Raw genomic sequence first — 19976 nt, forward strand, 5'->3', positions numbered from 1 at the left:
ACTCATGGGGATAGGTCTGAAACTAGTTAAAAAAGGAGGTAAAAAATGAAAATCTGTAGATCAGCTGGAGAGTGTCATTGATATCATGAATAAGATGAATGGGAATACAACAGCACGACTAGAGACCTTATCATAAAGGATTGGATACAAGTTTGGACAAAGTGCTAAGCGAGAGGAGGTCTACAAGCTGCTAGGAAACATCTCTGGGTTAACAATGAAGCAAAAGTTCTAAACATCTGCAAAACTTGTGAAGGAGCCGGAGCTGTTTGATCTCTTTTGGAGTATGCCGGAGGACGACCGCCTAGAGTTTGTGGTGTTCTTGCTGGAAAGTGATGGCATAATTTGATGGGAGATGTATGGTTGGACTATTTTACATCTTCTTTTGTAGCATCTTTATGCAATTGTTGGAATGTATGTTAGGTTCTTTTGGGATTAAGGCTCTATGTCAGCCCAAGTATTCAACAAAAGTTTAACTAAGTAGCAGCTAGACAAACGTGCTTACACAACGTTCTTCAACCTACGAAACCATAGGTAGTCATCCATAACTTGATCCTAAAATGTTTACTCGTTTTACACAAGCCACAATCAAAAGGGATCCAGACTTTCATAGCTGATATCTAATATTTAGTAGGAGGGGCCCGAGCAACATGGTGGCTTGGGGACAGATCCATAAGTAGAGGAATTTCGGTCTAGAGAATCCACATAGTCCGAGGAGAAGAGTTTGCGCCGCACACCTTTAGCCATAGGGGCCATAGGTGAATTGACTTCATCCATATCAGGTTAGAAGATGAGATAAACACCTTTCACATTGTTAAAACCTTCAGACGAGTCCGATATAATGACAAGCTCTGTCATATCTTGTGACTTCAGTACCATCTAGAGCTCGGCCAAAAGCTTGAGGTGTGTCCATCACATTGATGACCTCCATATCATCTTCCTTTTTGACATCCTTGAGCTCGAAACAAATAGCAAGCATATTGTAGTTTGGCTCGTCGCGATAGTAGTAAGCCTCGACGAATGGATCTCGCTATGATTGAAAACAAAAAATCAAGGAGTTACAACGTTTACTTGCTTCTCATGCAAAAAAAATGTAAATACCTAATATAAATTGAAACCTTCAATATTTCACTCCACACTTCCTCTGTGGCTACAATGACATTATGTTTGAGGTCTTATGTCGCGCCATTTGTTGCAACAACCTCATTGAAAATGTCGTATCGAGCTTTGAGCACTTGTAGCCGTGTTGAGAGTTCGTCACACGTGAGTTGAACGACATGCTCTCCGGCGAGTATTGTTGCGGCTTCACTGATTGCTACTTGTTGAATGCTTGTGCCCTCCCATATACGTTTCCTTGAGATGAGAAAATGTTAACAACAGGTGCGTATCAAGCTTATACGTCCATGTTTGTCTGTAGAAGAACGTTGACTGAGGATGGACGTAAATAGGCATTTCAAGCTGAAGGGTTTAGGAATATTTTGTTTGGAATATTGGATGGTTTAGCTGTCAATAATGGTGCAACTTAATAGAAGATTTATACAGAATTTCCATCACCTAAATACCTACTCATCTTTAATGCAACTGGCGAGAATTCAATTTAAGCATGGTGACAAAATTCAATCACTCAAAAATCTGCAAAAGCTCTCCAACGCCATTTCCTCTCATTAATTTTAGGTTTTGAGTGCAAAGAAACCACCTACTTTAGTGTGCATATCTTCACCTAGCCGGCCTACTCCTAAAATGCATTCATTTCTACAACTATTCCAATCAGATATTAAAAAAGAACAAAGCTGATGCATAGTGATAGTTCCACTAGATTGAAGAATTAAATAGGAGGAAACCCTATGTCAATGCTCACATTTCACATCCCAACTACTCAAAAATAATGGCGCAACCTCCTCACTGGATCCGAATGGGTAAGTTCCTTCACTCAACCTCTTCACATGAAAGATTTGGTCTCACACCATTGATCTCTCTTTTTTTGTGTGTAAATAAATCAAATAAAATAAGTAAAAGTACAATCATAACTCGGGCATACCCGAGGGATACGACCAAATAGTCAAGCTAGCAGGCCGGGGAGAGGAATAACAAAATACAACCGATCTTGGGCATACCCAAGGGCTTGTGTCAAGCCAACGTACAACACAAACACAAATTATACTTGTAGTCCATAGAAAGCCTAATGGCTTAGACAATCGTCCTTGCGGTAATGAGGTTTACAAGGAAACATAGGCATACCTATGTGGGAAGGTCCGGGTCTACCCCTAAACCACAAACCCTCCAATGGTGGAGGGCGGGCCTCATTAAAACCTCTTGAGGCAAAACCCAATGGGATAAAATCCTCAAGAGGAAAAAGAGTACCCTAAAGAGGTAGGGGGAAAAGGAGTTATAGCTTGGACAGTCGGACAAACTAGTGCTAGGCGGACCTTTTGTTTATCATGCAAATCATCCCTATACCGACCGACTCGGAACACAAGGGACATTCTAGCTTGTGGGGTGTTCGTACCCCCCCCCCCGAAATGACCCAATTAAAAGGCGATACGAACCAGCGATTCAGGGGTTGTTTGCTGCGCCATGCCGGTTTAGACACCTTTGGGCTAGGGCACTCGGATTGTCGCCCAGTCCCACGGATGATCGTCCAAAGCTCCCTTGGCTAGAGGGCTCGAAACATGTCAGAAAGTCGGAGCTAGCGCATGGTCCGACTCCTGAAGCTACAAGGAAATGGATAAAGTATGCGACAGGATTAAGGATTAGGTCGTTCAAAGACATCAGTGTCCCAATCTCAAAGGCCATCCTACCAAAGGGTATACTCCTTTGGTAGTGGCATACACACACAACCAAGGCAAAGACCTTGGGACCCATCTTATTGCAAGTAAAGAGTAGCAAAAGTTACTCTTTTTACCTCAAAGAGTAATCGTGCCATGTCGAATGATTTGCTATCAAAGATAAGCGCATTTCTGGCTTTCCACGTAAGACTTACCAAAGCAGCGAGTGCTATCCATTTTGCTTTCTTCTTGACAGTCCATCCAACATTCTCTCGCGCCATCCATTTAATGGCACTTGGTATTGTTGTGAGGGGTCTTCTGATGCCAAGCCACATCTTAATATCTTGCCAAGTTCTTCTAGTTGTGTTGCACAAAAAGAAAAGATGGCTGGCCGTTTCTGGTTCCTCGTTACATAGTGGACATACCTGATCAATGTCAAGGTATGTGAGTCTGTCTCGGGTTGGGAGTCTTCCCCTGATTGCCTACCAGGTGGTAAAGGAGTACTTTGAAGGGATATAACCTTTCCACACATGTTTGGGCCAAAATCTGTGTTCGCCCTGTGGGAGTCTTCCCCTGATCTCTTGTTTATACACAAAGTCGACGATGATGCCTACCCTGAAAACCGTCATTCATCAAGATTTTCAACAAGGAAACAAACATCAAAAACATTGTTAGTATCTCATTTGTATTTGCAGTTTTTACTCTTGTAATTTCAATCCACACTTCTTCTGGGCTAAAAAGAGAGACGACGGATAAATATGCTTCATTTTGACAATTTAAACTAGCTTGGCCTCAAGTTATTTAAGCTTTGCAATTTCATAAACCTTCTAATAAATACATGTATTATAAAGGCATGTCTTATTAGTGATGTTTTGTATTTTAACATATAGCGTTTACCACCTGAATTCGTCGCTTAGCATGAAAACACCCTATCATTCCATTGTCGATTGGTGCTGCCTAACAGACGCTCTTGGGAAGTAGGTCTTTTGAACATTGCTAGTGATTGTCATTTTCGTACGGGGTGGTCCAATTTCATCCAAGATAATAATATCACACACGATGACACATTAGCCTTCACTCTTGTAAGTGATGGAATATTTGATGTGAAACGCTATAGGGCAAGAAGTGGATGTCCTCCGAGGCGTGACATCGAAAGTGTGAAAACATGTTAATTCTTGTACTTACTTATTGATCTCGCAACTAAACTGTAGTAGCTAACCTGAATCACTAATTGTGTCTTTTTGTACGGGATAGGGATGATGAATATGAAGTGCCAAACTCGCCGGATGTTGACACATCTGAAGACGAGGAGCCATCAGATACTGAAGCCGAATCATGTGCAGAGTGCTCAAGAGCCATGAGCGCGCTGGCCTTAGCCGAGTACAACCATCCAACTTTCATAGTTGTCCGCACTAAGTTCGACATCAAGAAGAGTTTGGTATGTTTGATACCCAACTATTTAACATCATACATTAATTATCATTGGTAGAACACAACTTGATTCAATTTGTTGTCTTCCTAGCAGAAGATCTCTGTTGATTTCTGGATGCAACATATACGACCCTCAGCACTAGAAGATCCTATCTACTTAACAGTTGAATCAAGAGGAACATGGTTGCTTGAGCTTGCGCACTCCGAGAGTAAGATTTGGGTGAAGAAAGGCTGGGACGTTTAAAAAATGATAATCAGCTAGTTCCGGGAGTTCGATGCACTTTTCAGCTTGTGGATGTGAATGAAGTCCACTTCTATGTCTATTTTGAACACTAGAATGAACTCGTGTATTGTCTTTATCTATTTGTAGTTACTTTGTGTCCTATTTTGGTGGCGCTTGGAACCTCTGAAAATTGTTATATTAGGTCGAGTCTTACTAGCATTAGACACATTTTCAATCTATAGAGGCCTGATTTTAAAAATGTGTGATCTTCATGGTGGACTCAATTTATACCCGAGAGCATTGACGAAGTCAGGCAGAGCTGATGAAGTGCTTACGCACATGCCAACAATTTTTTTTTCTATTTTTCCTATTGTTAAATACTTTGAAATCTTAAAAATACAATATTTAGCTCTTGCTAAATTAAATCCGTGTTAAATAGTACTCCCAATTATAATGGAAGTTTACTTTTAAATAGTGATAGATTCAACTTTTAGGAGTTTAGACGTTTTAATGTTGATGTGTTCAGGTTGAAATAATTTGAAGTTGTCTGAAGTAATATTTGTCTTTTATCATATTTTGCATAGTATTAAAAAATATTTCGTCCATCCATGATTCATTATTTTAATTATCTTACTCTTTTAAACTTTGCTTGGGGTTTGAAGAATTGTATAAAAATGGATGAAAAAAGTTAGTAGAATTTGAGTCATACTTTATATATTTGTAATTTTTTGAAAAATAAATTATGAGAATTAGTAGAATGTGAAATTCAATTACTAAAAGTAATAAAAGTGTAAATGATATAATTATTATCAGATGAATAAAAAATTAAATATCAGACGAATAAAAAATTAAATATAATGTAATACCTCTTGGTACTTTGAAGCCAAGTGGTCTACTGAGTGTGTCTCGCAACATCCTCGAGCCCCCTGCAGATCCCTCCCACCCAGGTAACACAGATAAATTTTAGACGGTGGTCGCATACAGCCAATGTGTTGGTGGCTATTTGTCCTTTCCTATTGTGTTACTTGAGAAAATCTGATGTAGGAACACGAACGCTGATGTATGTCTCGTCCAATGCTCCAAGACATCCCTTTGGAAAGAATAACAAGTGTGATATATTAGTTCAGTTGGAGATAAGCATATAAGATTCAACAAACGATTAATTGCCACAAATAAACAAACCTTAAACCACTTCCACCTTGTGTCGGTGCAATTTTCCTCAACCGGTTCAGGTTTCACTAGCAAAATTTCATGAAGCTTTAGCATGCCATATAAAACAACATGCAGGTAGCGAGAAACGGTCTGCGATGAGCGAAAGAAATCGAAACCAACCACACGAGTTTTTTTGTGGTGAGACAGTATACCCAAGAACATTGCTACTTGTTCTTCAAGGGTGACGAACTTCTTATCTACAAAACCACTGACATCATTCAATAAATGGCATAGTCGACCGAATGTGTTCCTATACATGCGTAGATTATCCAAGAATGACCGATCAGTTACACCAACCAATCTATTAATGTGGTGTACATTAGCTGGAATGCGCTAAAGCAATGAAAACCTATTCCTCCAAAACCTTCTAGTTTTCTTGGTCTTCTTGGATATGATAATGGAGATTAACATCCAAATAACTAACATATTCAACCGATGGTTAGTAATTATCTCCTCAAGCATTAGCATGAAGTATGATAGTTCTTTCCGCCTACGTGCAACATAAAGAATGACGCAAAAGGGAGAATTATTGATTTCAATAGCTAAAAATGATTGGCACAAAAATAATAAATTTGTTTCGTCATTCAACTGGCAACCATAACAAGATACTTGCATTAACATAGTCTCTAAGATGCTCAATCCAAACTGCAGGAATATTAGGATATCAACTTATTCAAATTCCAGAAATATTTCGACTGAAAAGTATAGTTCTATCCAACACACAGAATAAAGTCTACATCTCATTCATTAAATCTAGACTTCAATGCAAATTCACTGACACAAACCTTCAACACAGTATCCATTGAAAATTGAATGAACTAATCCCTTACTGCAAATTCGTGGAACAAAAAATGGTAACAGAGGGAACCCTAACCCTTCGACGCAATATCAGAACCGTAAATGAAAAATCGATTTGTGAATTCGACAAAATATGGTAAGAGAGGGAACCCAATTGAGGGAAATAGACCTACCTTAGTCTGATATAGTTGGTCTGTCATGGCCATGGAAATACCTCCCTTAGCCTCTAAATCGATCTTCCTCTTATGGCCGCAACTATAGAAACTCAAGTTTTGAAGCTCTCACTTGAATTTGGGGCGAGGACAGTGTACAAGAAGGGGAATTGAGGGGAAAAATGGTCTGCAAAGTTCCCTATATTCAATCGAGAATTTTGGGTTTCACACAATCGGAGGGGTGGAGGTAGTATCGTCTAATCTGTCGAATGGTAGATATGAAACTAAATTTCAGCGGGTCAAGATAAGAATCCCGGGTCTATTGGACGTATTCTATACAATCAATCAAGCCTTTAGTTTTTTTTATCAAAAATGAAATGACTCAACTTTGTTGGGATGTGCTAAAAAGGATTAGTTTGGACGGAGGAAGTATTATTTACACCGTATTAGGGCATTGCCATAATGTCAAAAAAATTCATTTTCTCTATGTAAAAATGGATTCTAAACAAAAATGAAGTAGGAAAATCTCCCATAGCTGCATCAGGTCACGGAGGGAAGAATGATGAGAAAGATAGCTATTTGAAACTGTAGAAGAAGGGGTGTACAATGTTTTCGGTTTATTAAGATATTCCATCACTTTGGAAAGAGGATATGATGATAGCAGAGTAATATGATGGGAATCGCTGCATCACATAATCAGGCACAAATTAAACAGCAAGTTAGACACAAATTATTGTCGCTTGGTTAGAGATGCTAGTTCATAAAAAAAAAAGGCATCTACACAATAAGAACCATCAATTTCGTCAAAGAATACAACCGAAGGAGCATTAGCCCTGGCCTTTGTGAACAAAGTACATACTGTTAGCATTGGTATAATGAAAAGCATATTTCGAGCATGTTGCACGGATAGAATTGTTTGTATACAATAAACTCTACAATCCACTAATCCAAGGCGAGAAGAAATAATTTTATCGTATTGATGTTTGCTTATGCATTTATAAGATGTCGTCAAATATTTAAATGTATAAGAAGCAAACAAGTCTAATTCTTTTGCATAGTAGACTGGTCGTGAACGAAGTTCACAGAAGGTGACGCAGTCGGTTCTTTGTAGAAGAGAATTGTCACGACCGCCCTTACTAGGGGTACTAAAAATGCGGCGATCGTGACCAACAATAACGACAACATACAAGGATGACAGTTTATGAAAACTCAATTAGCTTAAAGGAAGAAAATATTTTAGTTTAAAGAAGTTTAATGTTATAAGTTTACTATTAAATAGAAACGACTTATGACAGCTATTTTTAAAAGAAGAAGCGGAGAAAATAAATATTAAAATTCAATTAACTTCTAAAAGAAAACATTTGGTTTAATACACGGAAAAACCATTTTAGAGTAACAAGGTAAACACAAGGTTAAAGTCTAACACAACTATACATGCTCAACACAGTACGAAAAAGATTAAAGTCTTGAGACATAGTTCAAAATATGGCAGCGGAAATAAGGTTTAAAGAGAGTCGAGGATAACGCCTATGTATGAAGACACAACGCATCCCAAGTTCTTAGGCCAACTCAACATCCTCCGCAACATCCCGCTCAACCTGCACATAAAGAAAAAGAATATGCAGGGCTGAGTACTTGTTGTACTCAATTGGGCTCATGGCGAAAACATTTTAATATAATTATGTCATCCATACCAGTGATCTCGAGTTTTATATAAAGTAAGAAATATCACGAGAACACAAAAATATTTCAAGTCTGGCCAGACAATTTATCTCCCCACTTTTCACATCAATCCATCAATCACAATCATCATATCACAGTGCGACGAAAGTGTGGCCACACTATTCGCCCACGAGACCGGCCGACTAGCAAGGACGGCTCACGATCCCATCAGTGTACACAGCCTGATAGGGTTTTTGGCCCTACTCAAACCCGAATTCGTTTCACAACACAGCCATATAGCCTAACAGAGCAAGCTCAGACGAACTAGGCATCAGGCAACAATCTCACAAACAAAATAACATGGCATGACATAACAAGTTAAACCACCCTTATAACACTAAATCGTATTTTCAGAAAATAAAAAGGTTTGAAAAGAAAGCCCACCTCGATTGCTTAACAACACAATTCCAACTTATGCAACTCTCGTTCCTCGAGCTCACGTATACTCAATCACCCTTGCCAACGACAACACAATCAGCTTTCCATAAACTTATGTTATCATGCATGTCCTATTGTTCCTTTTTCGTTCCCCTTAAATTACCCATCCCATCATTCATCGACATAAGGAAAAACATGCCATAATATTTCTCAATGTGTCACACATAATCACGTCATAGGATACTTTCCCAAATCATACATGCATCATATAGTTCATCAAACTTAGCAATAAGTGATATTTTCACATAACAACAAAACTGGCAGAACTGCGCGGTTGGTTTGTAAAAATCACCAAAAATTCATCCGACCTCATATGAAGATAAAATTTGGTCACAACTCAGTAGACACATTCAAGTTCATTCAGTGAAAGTTTCACACTCAAATCATGGCATTTGTTCAGTCAAAACATTTATACAACTCTCTGGTCGGAACATAAAAATTCTGGCAGCATTGTGCAGTTTATTTGAAAAATTCACCATAAATTCATCCGATGTCCAATTAGGCTGAAATTTTTACACGACTCAGAAGACACTTCAAATGTTCATTTAGTTTAAGAATCACATCAAATGGAGGTCATTTTGTCGGTCAAACAGAATACGAAACTTTCTGGGCGAGAACACAAGTTTCTGTCAGAATTGCGCAGCCAACTTCAAACATTTATTAAAAATCCATTTTTCAACAAAAAGGGCTTAAATCCACACGAGACACAGAAAACACCTTGAAATTTACTCAGTAAAATTTTTACATCAAAATTCGATCGTTTGATAGGTCAATTATACATCAGAAATAGTTGTTCGAACGTCACAATGGAATTATTTAAATCCTCAATTAAATAGAATAGGATTTAAATTTGGTAATTTCTTTATAGGAAAAAGGCTCCCATAAAATAGGTAACATTAAATAAATTCCCACAAGGAAAATAATAGCTTGGGGCGTGTGATATGGAGGGTGCAACACAAGGAAATATTCACATCCCCAATTAATTTGGCTTAGGTATTAATTTGAATAAAAGGGTTTCACAAAAAGGAAACAATACATTCTCCTCTACAAAATAATGAGGGGCCGAAAATAATTAGGCTTAACTAGCCAAGAAATTATTTCAACTTTTTATTTAATTTGGGTGAAGAAATAAAATGTGACATGATTTAATTGGATTTAATTCAAAAGAAGGGAGTCAACAAGGCACCAATTAAATCGAAGAAAATAATTCATCCTCCTATTTTAAATAGGGGATTTTTGAAACTCCCAAGGATGGTAGGCTAGAGTTCGAATTTCATGTAGTACAATTTATGGATCATTTGGTTTGGATTTAATTTGGATAAATATCCCAAAACAATTAATTAAATCCAAGAAATGTAATACTATTTCAAGTAATTAGGAAGGGCCGAAAATTCCAAAGAATTGGCTAGAAAAATATATGCATGATCCTATTTAATTTATTCACAACATTGCAAAATATAAAATATCAAACACTTCACTCCACATCACCCACGACAATGTTTTTCACAAAATACCCTTGATCGCATTAAAACAAAAGTTTCATAATTGAAACTTCAAATAAATATATAAAAAGAGTCACAAAATTTGGGATGTTACATCCTTCCCCTCTAAACAGAAATTTCATCCCGAAATTTGATCATCTCACGTAAACAACTCGGGAAACTTTTTTCATTTTATCTTCTAACTCTCACGTGGCTTCCTCGGGACCATGGTGCTTCTACAACACCTTCACGGACGCTATCGATTTATTTCGTAACTCTTGTACCTTCCGATCTAGGATTGCCTCGGGCCTTTCCCCGTAGCTCATGTCGGGGGTTAAGACCACTTCCTCTTGATGAATCACATGCTTGGGGTCAAACACGTACTTGCACAACTGCGACACATGGAACACGTTGTGCACATTCCCAAAACTGGGAGGTAACGCCAAGCGGTAAGCCACAGGACCTACTTCATCGATAATCTCGTACGGTCCTATCAAACGCTATTTCAGCTTGCCTTTCACTCCAAACCTCACAACTCCTTTCGTCGTGGATACTTTCAAGAACACTTTGTCACCAACGTCGAATTTGATTTCCGTTCGACGGACGTCAGCATACGACTTCTGCCTATCTTGAGCTTCCTTGATCCTTGCGCGGATTTGATGCACAATTTCGGTCATTTCCTTTATAGCGTCGGGTCCTAACATCTTCTTCTAGCCAACTTCATCCCAATACAGTGGGGATTGACACTTCCTGCCATACAAGGCTTCATACGGAGCCATATCGATCGTCGTTTGGTAGCTATTGTTGTAGGCGAATTCAACCAACGGTAGAACAGTTTCCCAACTTTCCCCACGATCTAAGACAACGGCTCGCAGCATATCCTCGAGCGTTTGAATCGTCCTCTCTGACTGCCCGTCCGATTGCGGGTGATAAGCAGTGCTGAAGTTCAGTTGTGTGCCCAATTCCCGTTGCAAACTCATCCAAAACTATGATGTGAACTTCGTATCGCGGTCGGACACAATGGTCTTTGGCACCCCATGCAAACGCACAATCTCATTCACGTAGAGCTTTGCTAACTTGTCCGCGCCATAAGTAGTTCGAATCGGTAAAAAGTGCGCGCTTTTAGTTAGTCGATCGATGATCACCCAAATCGTAGTGTTGCCCTTCTGTGACTTTGGCAAACCCGTCACGAAATCCATAGCTACATGCTCCCACTTCCATTCGGGAATTTTGAGTGGTTGCAACTTCCCATATAGTCGTTGGTGTAAGGCCTTCACTTGTTGGCATGCTAGACATCGTTCAACATATGACGCACGTCTCCTTTCATTCCACTCCACAAAAAAAACATTGCTTCAAATCTCGATACATCTTCGTGCTTCCGGGGTGAGCAGTGTAAGGCGTGTCGTGTGCTTCACTCAAAATCTCATCTTTTAGCGCCTCATCGCTCGGCACACACAATCGTCCATCGTACGTCAAGGCATTATCCGCCTCCTCACGGTAATGATCAAGCTTCTCGGCTCTCATTTTCGCACGTAATTATTCCAACTTCTCATCACATCGTTGGGCTTCTATGAGCTTGGTTCTCAAATCTGGCTCAATCATTAGCGTCGCCAATCTCGCTTCTACTGTCTCGGGCGCTTTCACTATTTCCAATCTCATTTGTCGAATTCCTGAATCAACACTTCCTCTTGCGTTAGGAAATAAGCCAGTTGAGATTGGTTCTTCCTACTCAAAGCATCGGCTACTACGTTCGCCTTGCCCGGGTGATAGTGAATACCACAGTCATAATCTTTCACAATCTCTAACCAATGTCGTTGTCGCATGTTTAGCTCCTTCTGCTCAAAGAAGTACTTGAGACTCTTATGATCCGTATAAATCTCACATCTCACTCCATAGAGATGGTGTCTCCAAATTTTTAGCGCGTGCACTACGGCTGTTAACTCCAAATCATGAGTCGGAAAATTCATATGCAATCACCTTCCCATCCTGCATCAACACGCATCCTAGTCCTACTTTCGACGCGTCAGTATAGACGGCGAAGTCCTTGTCGGGTTCTCGTACTGCTAGGACTGGTGTCGTAGTCAATTTCTCTATCAACAGTTGGAAACTCGCCTCGCACTCTAGCGTCCAAACCACCTTGATTCCTTTCTTTAACAGTTGCGTCATCGGTCTCACAATCTTAGAGAATCCTTCAATGAATTGTCGATAGTATCCCGCCAATCCCAAGAAACTGCGGATTTCACTCGGCGTTTTCGGCGATTTCCAATTCTGCACGGCCTCCACCATTGCTGGGTCTACTTGAATTCCATTTGCCGTCACAATATGACCAAGAAAGTTCACTCGAGTCAACCAAAACTCACACTTACTAAACTCGGCATAAAGCTTCTCCTTTCGCAACGTTTCCAACACTGTTTGTAGATGCCATCCATGTTCCTCCTCGTTCTTCGAGTATACTAAAACATCGTCGATGAAGACTAACACGAACTTGTAGAGATACTCGTGGAAGACTCGGTTCATCAAGTCCATGAAGACGGCCAGGGCGTTGGTCAGCCCAAATGGCATCACGACAAGTTCATAATGGCCATAACAAGTGCGAAAAGCAGTCTTAGGCACATCCTCTCGTCGGACCTTTAGTTGATGATATCCCGACCTCAAGTCCATTTTCGAAAATACGCCCGCTCCTCGAAGTTGGTCAAACAAATCATTAATCCTCGGCAGTGGGTACTTATTCTTCAAGGTCATCTTGTTGAGCTCACGATAGTCGATGCACATTCTCATCGTTCCATCCTTTTTCTTAACGAACAATACAGGCACCCCCACGGTGATACACTAGGTCGAATAAATCCCAAATAGAGCAATTCTTGCAACTGAATCTTCAATTTAGCCAACTCTTTAGGGGTTATTCGGTATGGTGCTTTCGATACTGGCGCAGATCCAGGTTCTAAGTCGATGGTAAACTCCACTTGCCTGTTAGGCGGTGGTCCAGGCATAGTTTCAGGGAACACGTCAGTAAAGTCTCGTACTACTGCGACGTCTTTCTCTTTCAAATCCTTCTTTTCCTCCCCGTTCAAGTACACAAGATACGCCTGACGCCCTTTTCTTATCATCGTGTTTGCTTGCAATGCGGAGATTATGGAGGTTCGTCGGTTCATGGAGATCCCATATAAGATGGTCGGCTCTTTGCCCGGGGCTTGAAAAGAAATCTGTCTCCCTTTACAGTGAATCATCGCGTGGTTCTCGACAAGCCAATCCATTCCCAAAATTATGTCAACGCTCTCCAAGGCATGACGTGTAAAAGTCGAGCTACTACTCTTAACTCTCCTAACACAAACTTTAGTCAAACAGTCTTAACTTGGATATGAACCGATTTTGAAATATAACAATTGGTTATGATCATCCCCACGGAGCTTGAAAGAACATAAGATAGTTCATGAATATGGGATGAAATCAAATAAATGTCAATTCTCATAGTAGGCTACCAAAAGATAATTTAGTTGTTCGACCAAATTTGGAAGGTCCACACATCAATAGATAATTACTTAAAGTCAGTCAAAACATTTATACAACTCTCTGGTCGGAACATAAGAATTCTGGCAGCATTGTGCAGTTTATTTGAAAAATTCACCATAAATTCATCCGATGTCCAATGATGCTGAACTTTTTACACGACTCAGAATACACTTCAAATGTTCATTTAGTTCAAGAATCACATCAAACGGAGGTTATTTGGTCGGTCAAACAGAATACGAAACTTTCTGGGCGAGAACACAAGTTTCTGGAAGAATTGCGCAGTCAACTTCAAACATTTATTAAAAATCCATTTTTCAACAAAAAGGGCTTAAATTCACACGAGACGCAGAAAACACCTTTAAATTTACTCAGTACAATTTTCACATCAAAATTCGATCGTTTGATAGGTCAATTACACATCAGAAACTGCTGTTCGAACGTCACAGATTTCAGGCTCACAAATTCAAAATTAGGGTTTCTTCCTCAATCATCCAAATACAATTTTTCATGCTTATAACACAAAATCATGCTCAAAAAGGTTCTCATAATCATGTTTGCACATACACTCACATCATTCACCAAAGATTCAAATCAAACTTCACATAAACTCATTCTAAATCGCATGTTCATCAAAGTTCTCATGCAAACACAAATTCCCACCGATTAATTTTGCGATCTATGATTCCTACACTCACTATATGCATGTAGGATTCAAGAACACGGATTAAATGGAAAGATTGAGGGAAAGTGAATCAAATATACCTTTCTTGATAAAAACGAATCGGTAGAAACAACAATTGATGCGATTCGTCGGAAACTCTTGAAAATCAACTCCAACGGATGCAAGAACAAGGATGAATGGAGGATTTTTGGAGAGCATATGGAGAGGGAGAGGAGAGGTGTGTGAGAGAGAGAGGGAGAGAGTGGACGGCTAGGGTAGGAGAAAATGGGGGCTAGGGTTTAGTTTAGGTGATTTTATAGTTGTAGGTTAAATCCAAAATTTAATTAATTGTGGGGGAATAAAATAGAGGTCAATAATTAAAATTCCCACAATTAAAAGAGGCATAATTTTCAAAAATTATGGCTGAGAATTAACAAGGAATTATTTGATATTTACTTGGAGAGAAATAGATCCACAATTTAGGAAATAAAATAATGAATATTCCATAAATAAGGGAACAAAATAAATTAAATCTCCAAGTAGGAAAAATGAGGTAGGGGCCGAAAATTTAAGAGGAATTGCACAAGGGAATTATTTAAATCCTCAATTAAATAGAATAGGATTTAAATTTGGTAATTTCTTTATAGGAAAAAGGCTCCCATGAAATAGGTAACAATAAATAAATTCCCACAAGGAAAATAATAGTTTGGGGCGTGTGATATGGAGGGTGCAACACAAGGAAATATTCACATCCCCATTTAATTTGGCTTAGGTATTAATTTGAATAAAAGGGTCTCACAAAAAGGAAACAATACATTCTCCTCTACAAAATAATGAGGGGGCCGAAAATAATTTGGCTTAACTAGCCAAGGAATTATTTCAACTCTTTATTTAATTTTGGTGAAGAAATAAAATGTGACATGATTTAATTGGATATAATTCAAACGAAGGGAGTCAACAAGGCACCAATTAAATCGAAGAAAATAATTCATCCTCCTATTTTAAATAGGGGATTTTCGAAACTCCCAAGGATGGTAGGCTAGAGTTCGAATTTCATGTAGTACAATTTAGGGATCATTTGGTTTGGATTTAATTTGGATAAATATCCCAAAACAATTAATTAAATCCAAGAAATGTAATACTATTTCAAGTAATTAGGAAGGGCCGAAAATTCCAAAGAATTGGCTAGAAAAATATATGCATGATCTTATTTAATTTATTCACAACATTGCAAAATATAAAATATCAAACACTTCACTCCACATCACCCACGACAATTTTTTTCACAAAATTCCCTTAATCGCATTAAAACAAAAGTTTCATAATTGAAACTTCAAATAAATATATAAAAAGAGTCACAAAATTTGGGATGTTACAAGAATAGAATTTCACAACCTAGATAGGCTTTGACTACCTATCGTGAAAAATTGCAGTGTCAGTCCGCATGTTTCCTCACCTAAGGAAATAAACGACACTGGTGTGGTATAGCACTGAATGATCTAACAGTTGAGATAAGTCTTTCTTGCTATTTACTGAAAGACGAGGTCTCGGTGATTGTTATTTCTTAATCATTGTTGGCATAACATTGAGCATACGATATTGATTATGCACTACTTTGATTTATCAAATGGTGCGGATTTTTCCCAATCCAAGAATCCTAATATCTTGGGTAATGGTGATCAATGTCTAGAGATGCTAGTATGGTTATTGCAATGAATCGTATGCTGGGTGAGTCCAATTTAATAATATCCTCAAGAGGTGTTCGAAAAAGGTTTTATTATTCAGAAACCGGCCGGTTGGAATTTATTCCAGAATAATAAATAAAGATTTTGAACTAAACAACTCTTGGAAAAAATATTAATTAATTAAAGTGAAATAGCATACTTAAATTAATTAATGAATATTTATATCTTAAACATGGGAAATAATAAATTAAAGAGGTAAAGCCCAGATTACTCCTAATTTGGGATTGGACGGGCAGCCAATATTATTTTATTGCAGTGGCTGATAATAATATTCTGTCGGACTTGTATTAAATTGAGGCTCAATTTAATTAGTAAAAGTCCAACGGGTTTGGCCCAAATCCAACCTCCATGGATTTCTAATCTAATCCATTATAACTCTATATAAAAGGAGATTAGAAAAAAAGATTTTAGGGTAATTTAATTAAAATTTCGTGCTCCCCTCTGGGAGTGGATGAAAAAGTCGGTTCTTCACATAACTGAAGTTTTGTCTTCTTTCTAATTAAGCCATTTTCGATTCTGACAAGCTTTGCCCACCCAAAGGTCATAATCTGAGTTCAGGATATAAATTAGAAGGTTCGTGGTTGAGTACGAAGAATAACACGCGGAGCAGGCGCAAGCAATCGACGATTCTTTGTAGAATCCGATCGATAATTCCAAACCGTAGAAATTCATGAATTGGGGTTTAAATTCCTTAAGCATGAATTAATGTGCGTTCATGTATGCAATTTTGTGTTTAACATGTGGTTAATTGATCTCATAATCAGTCAAATAGATTTGTATGCATGATTTATTTGTTTATGCATGACTTTCGCTGTGCAAGGGGCACCAAACCCCAGCACGTACGACCTTTTAAGAGCTCGGGCTTAAGAAGCTACTGCACGAGCCAAAAGAGGCTTGCGATCAAAAGCTTCCTTGTGTTTATAAGGCCATTGCACACTTTCCATAAGTTGCACCTCAACTTCATGCCAGCCAACTTTAGGAATTTCAAGTGTCACCTGATCAGAACAGGCTATAACTCAAGGTAGCATACACCATAACAAAACTTCCGGACATGTAGCGAGCTATATTATTTTGTGACAAACTCAATCATTTCAAAAATAAATTGCATGATTTTCCATTTCAATATTGGCATTGGTGACGCCCAAGACAAGTCTTCTACTTCATAGCAACGACGAATAATTTTTCAAGTAGACATATGTAGAACTCCAAGAAGTTATACATATGAAGGAAAATTAAGGTTTTACCAAATACAAGTAGTATGTCTAGATATCACGCAGAGAGAACTGCTATACATACCTCGCTCATCTCCTCCATCTTTACGTGCAGGTGCAATGGCATCCAACTCATCTATGAAAACCTAAAATAATGATCATCAACCATTTAATACCCAAAAAACATCAAATTGGTATCACCGCCACTTTCCTCCTATTCAGTTAGACTTATTTAATTGAAATTGGTTTACTTAAATATCTATTCTAATTTTTAACCATGGACCTAAATTTTAGGACCTCTTCCAAATTGATTTTGTGCGTAAAAAAAACACTAAATTATAGGATTTCATATCTTAATTTCAATGTTCCTAGTTCTATGCCAAATATCTCAGTGTATTTGCTCATCTAAGCCAATATATCTATATTGATATCAAACTCGTAAATGTGTTGTTCCTTGGTCTATGCCAAATATCGCATCCCTATTGTCACTGCATGCACTTGATATGTTGGATGATGTGTATCAAAACCAAGACCTCAGGGTGATCAATAACATATCCACCATACTATTAAAAAGGATATTAAGTGGATGTAAGCATAGGCGGAGGTTTAACAAATCTCTTAAAGGAGAAATGTCAGTTTATTGAGTTTAATTACATAAATTAGATTAAAATGATTTATTTTTGTTTAATTTAATAAATTGTGTTATATAGTTATATTATTACATTATTTTATGGTCTAATGAATTTAATTGGCTTAATTTAAATAAATTGCATAATATATTCTGAAATTTTACATAATACTCATTAGAATAATACTAATAATAAAAAGATACACAATACATTACCCCTAGAAATAAAAAATAACAAACCAAATGGTATTGATGTATTTTAATTTACATGTTGCATAATTTAAATAAATAATTATCTATTCTTTAAGGAAAATAAAAAAAATAAATTCAAAATACACTCAAAATTTATTTAATAAAATTAAAAATAATAGTTATTACCAAAATATAAGGAGCCTCAATATGTAAAAATAACATTTGGCCAAGCAAAAATGAACCCTTGACTTTTTTCATTTGCTCGAAATATGAGTCAACAATATATGTCCACAATGTACAACAAATTATGTTATTTTTGCGAGCAAAATAGTTAAAACAGCATTTTTTCAATAGAAAATAAAAATCAAATTATTTGTTGTTGATATGTGTTTGCAGTTTTTATATTAAATATCTAAATTATTTTAACTAATATAATTGGATTAATTCTAATAAATGATTTTACATTTGATATTTATGATGCACAATTTGATATTATATAAATTTTAGAAGAAAATATAATGTGTTATGTGCATTGCACATAAAATGGGAGGTTCGGGAGAAATTAACATATATATCATATATTGATATAAAATTATGTCATAAGAGCACCCCAACGGTGCTCTTGGGGAAGGACGTCGTCCTTGCCAACGGCACGGCAACCTGTTGTCCCGCTGCGCTCTTGCCGTTGCCACGGACGTGCTCTATGCATAGAGCACGTCCGTGCCAACGGCAAGAGCACGAGCAGCCGACGTGGCATGCTCTGATTGGCAGTTGGTTTATCATTTTTATTTTTTTTTAAAAAAAATGAAAAAATCAGAAAAATTCAGATTAATAAAAAAAATAATTTTCCACTTCCTAATAAAATATATCTGTTTTTTCCATACTTTTAATTTATTTTTTCATTATTTTTACCCTAAAATTTATACTTTCATCTATAAATACCCTCATTTCAAACACGAAAAAATGACACTATACCAAACAACTCTCTCAATCTAATTTTTTAGGATTTTAATTATGTAATTTTTAATTTTTAGGATTTTAATTATGTAATTTTTAATTTTTTAGTAATTTGTAATGGTATCAGGTATTTTTAATGCATTTTAATATCGTGAAAATGTTTTTATTAATTGAAGTATTTAAATTGGATAATGGAATGGTGAGACCCTTGAGCATGCTCTTGCGGAAGAGCATGGATACGGATGTTGTGCTCTTGCGGAAGAGCAGAGAGTAAAAAATTAATAAATGCGTGTCCGGACCCGCATCCATACTCTTTGGCAAGAGCATGGATTGGGTGGGGATGCTCTAAGTGAGGGAAGTCAAAAATACTTTTGCAATTATATGATTGAAGTTTAAGACTTAGGATTTTGTATTTTGTTATAAATTTGAATATGTATGTTGGATATTAGATCGAGTGGTAATAATCTAACTGTAAAGATCTAAATGAATGCAAAATTATCAATTTGGTGATATTAGTATACTTTTATAGTGAAGTAGATAATTAAACTACTCCATAATTTATATTTTCTATCATTTATTATTGGACATTATTATATTGATGAATCTACTTTTATATTTTCCCGTAAATGTTGTTTTATACTGATAATTCATTTTTACTATAATTCTAATCTTTCTAAAGTTAATATACATACTTTAATTTTAAGTTTATTATAATAAAAAACGTGAATATATGACAACCTTTCTTAAAGTGACAATGTACCACCAACTCCATGCTGCCACTAATATTGCAGGATAACATAGCACGTGGCAACACGAGGTCTATGGTACGTTGTCACTTTAAAATTGGTGTCAT

General features: G+C 37.3%; 1 long non-coding RNA gene across 6 annotated transcripts; it reads right to left on the minus strand.

The window, feature by feature from the left end:
- Positions 1 to 457: 457 nt before the first annotated feature.
- Positions 458 to 6888, minus strand: LOC121753206. 6 transcript variants are annotated; one of them, XR_006040360.1, is made up of 6 exons: positions 6600 to 6888; positions 5599 to 5825; positions 5283 to 5506; positions 2978 to 3377; positions 1116 to 2708; positions 458 to 1027 (listed from the first exon to the last, which is right to left on the minus strand). It is a non-coding gene; the product is annotated as an uncharacterized LOC121753206 (long non-coding RNA). The 6 variants fall into 6 exon arrangements; XR_006040356.1 differs by having other exon boundaries at positions 2900 to 3377; XR_006040355.1 differs by having other exon boundaries at positions 1116 to 3377.
- Positions 6889 to 19976: the final 13088 nt, after the last annotated feature.

The sequence above is a fragment of the Salvia splendens genome, chromosome 10 (genome assembly GCF_004379255.2).
Source record: "Salvia splendens isolate huo1 chromosome 10, SspV2, whole genome shotgun sequence".
In the NCBI taxonomy this organism is placed as follows: domain Eukaryota; kingdom Viridiplantae; phylum Streptophyta; class Magnoliopsida; order Lamiales; family Lamiaceae; genus Salvia; species Salvia splendens.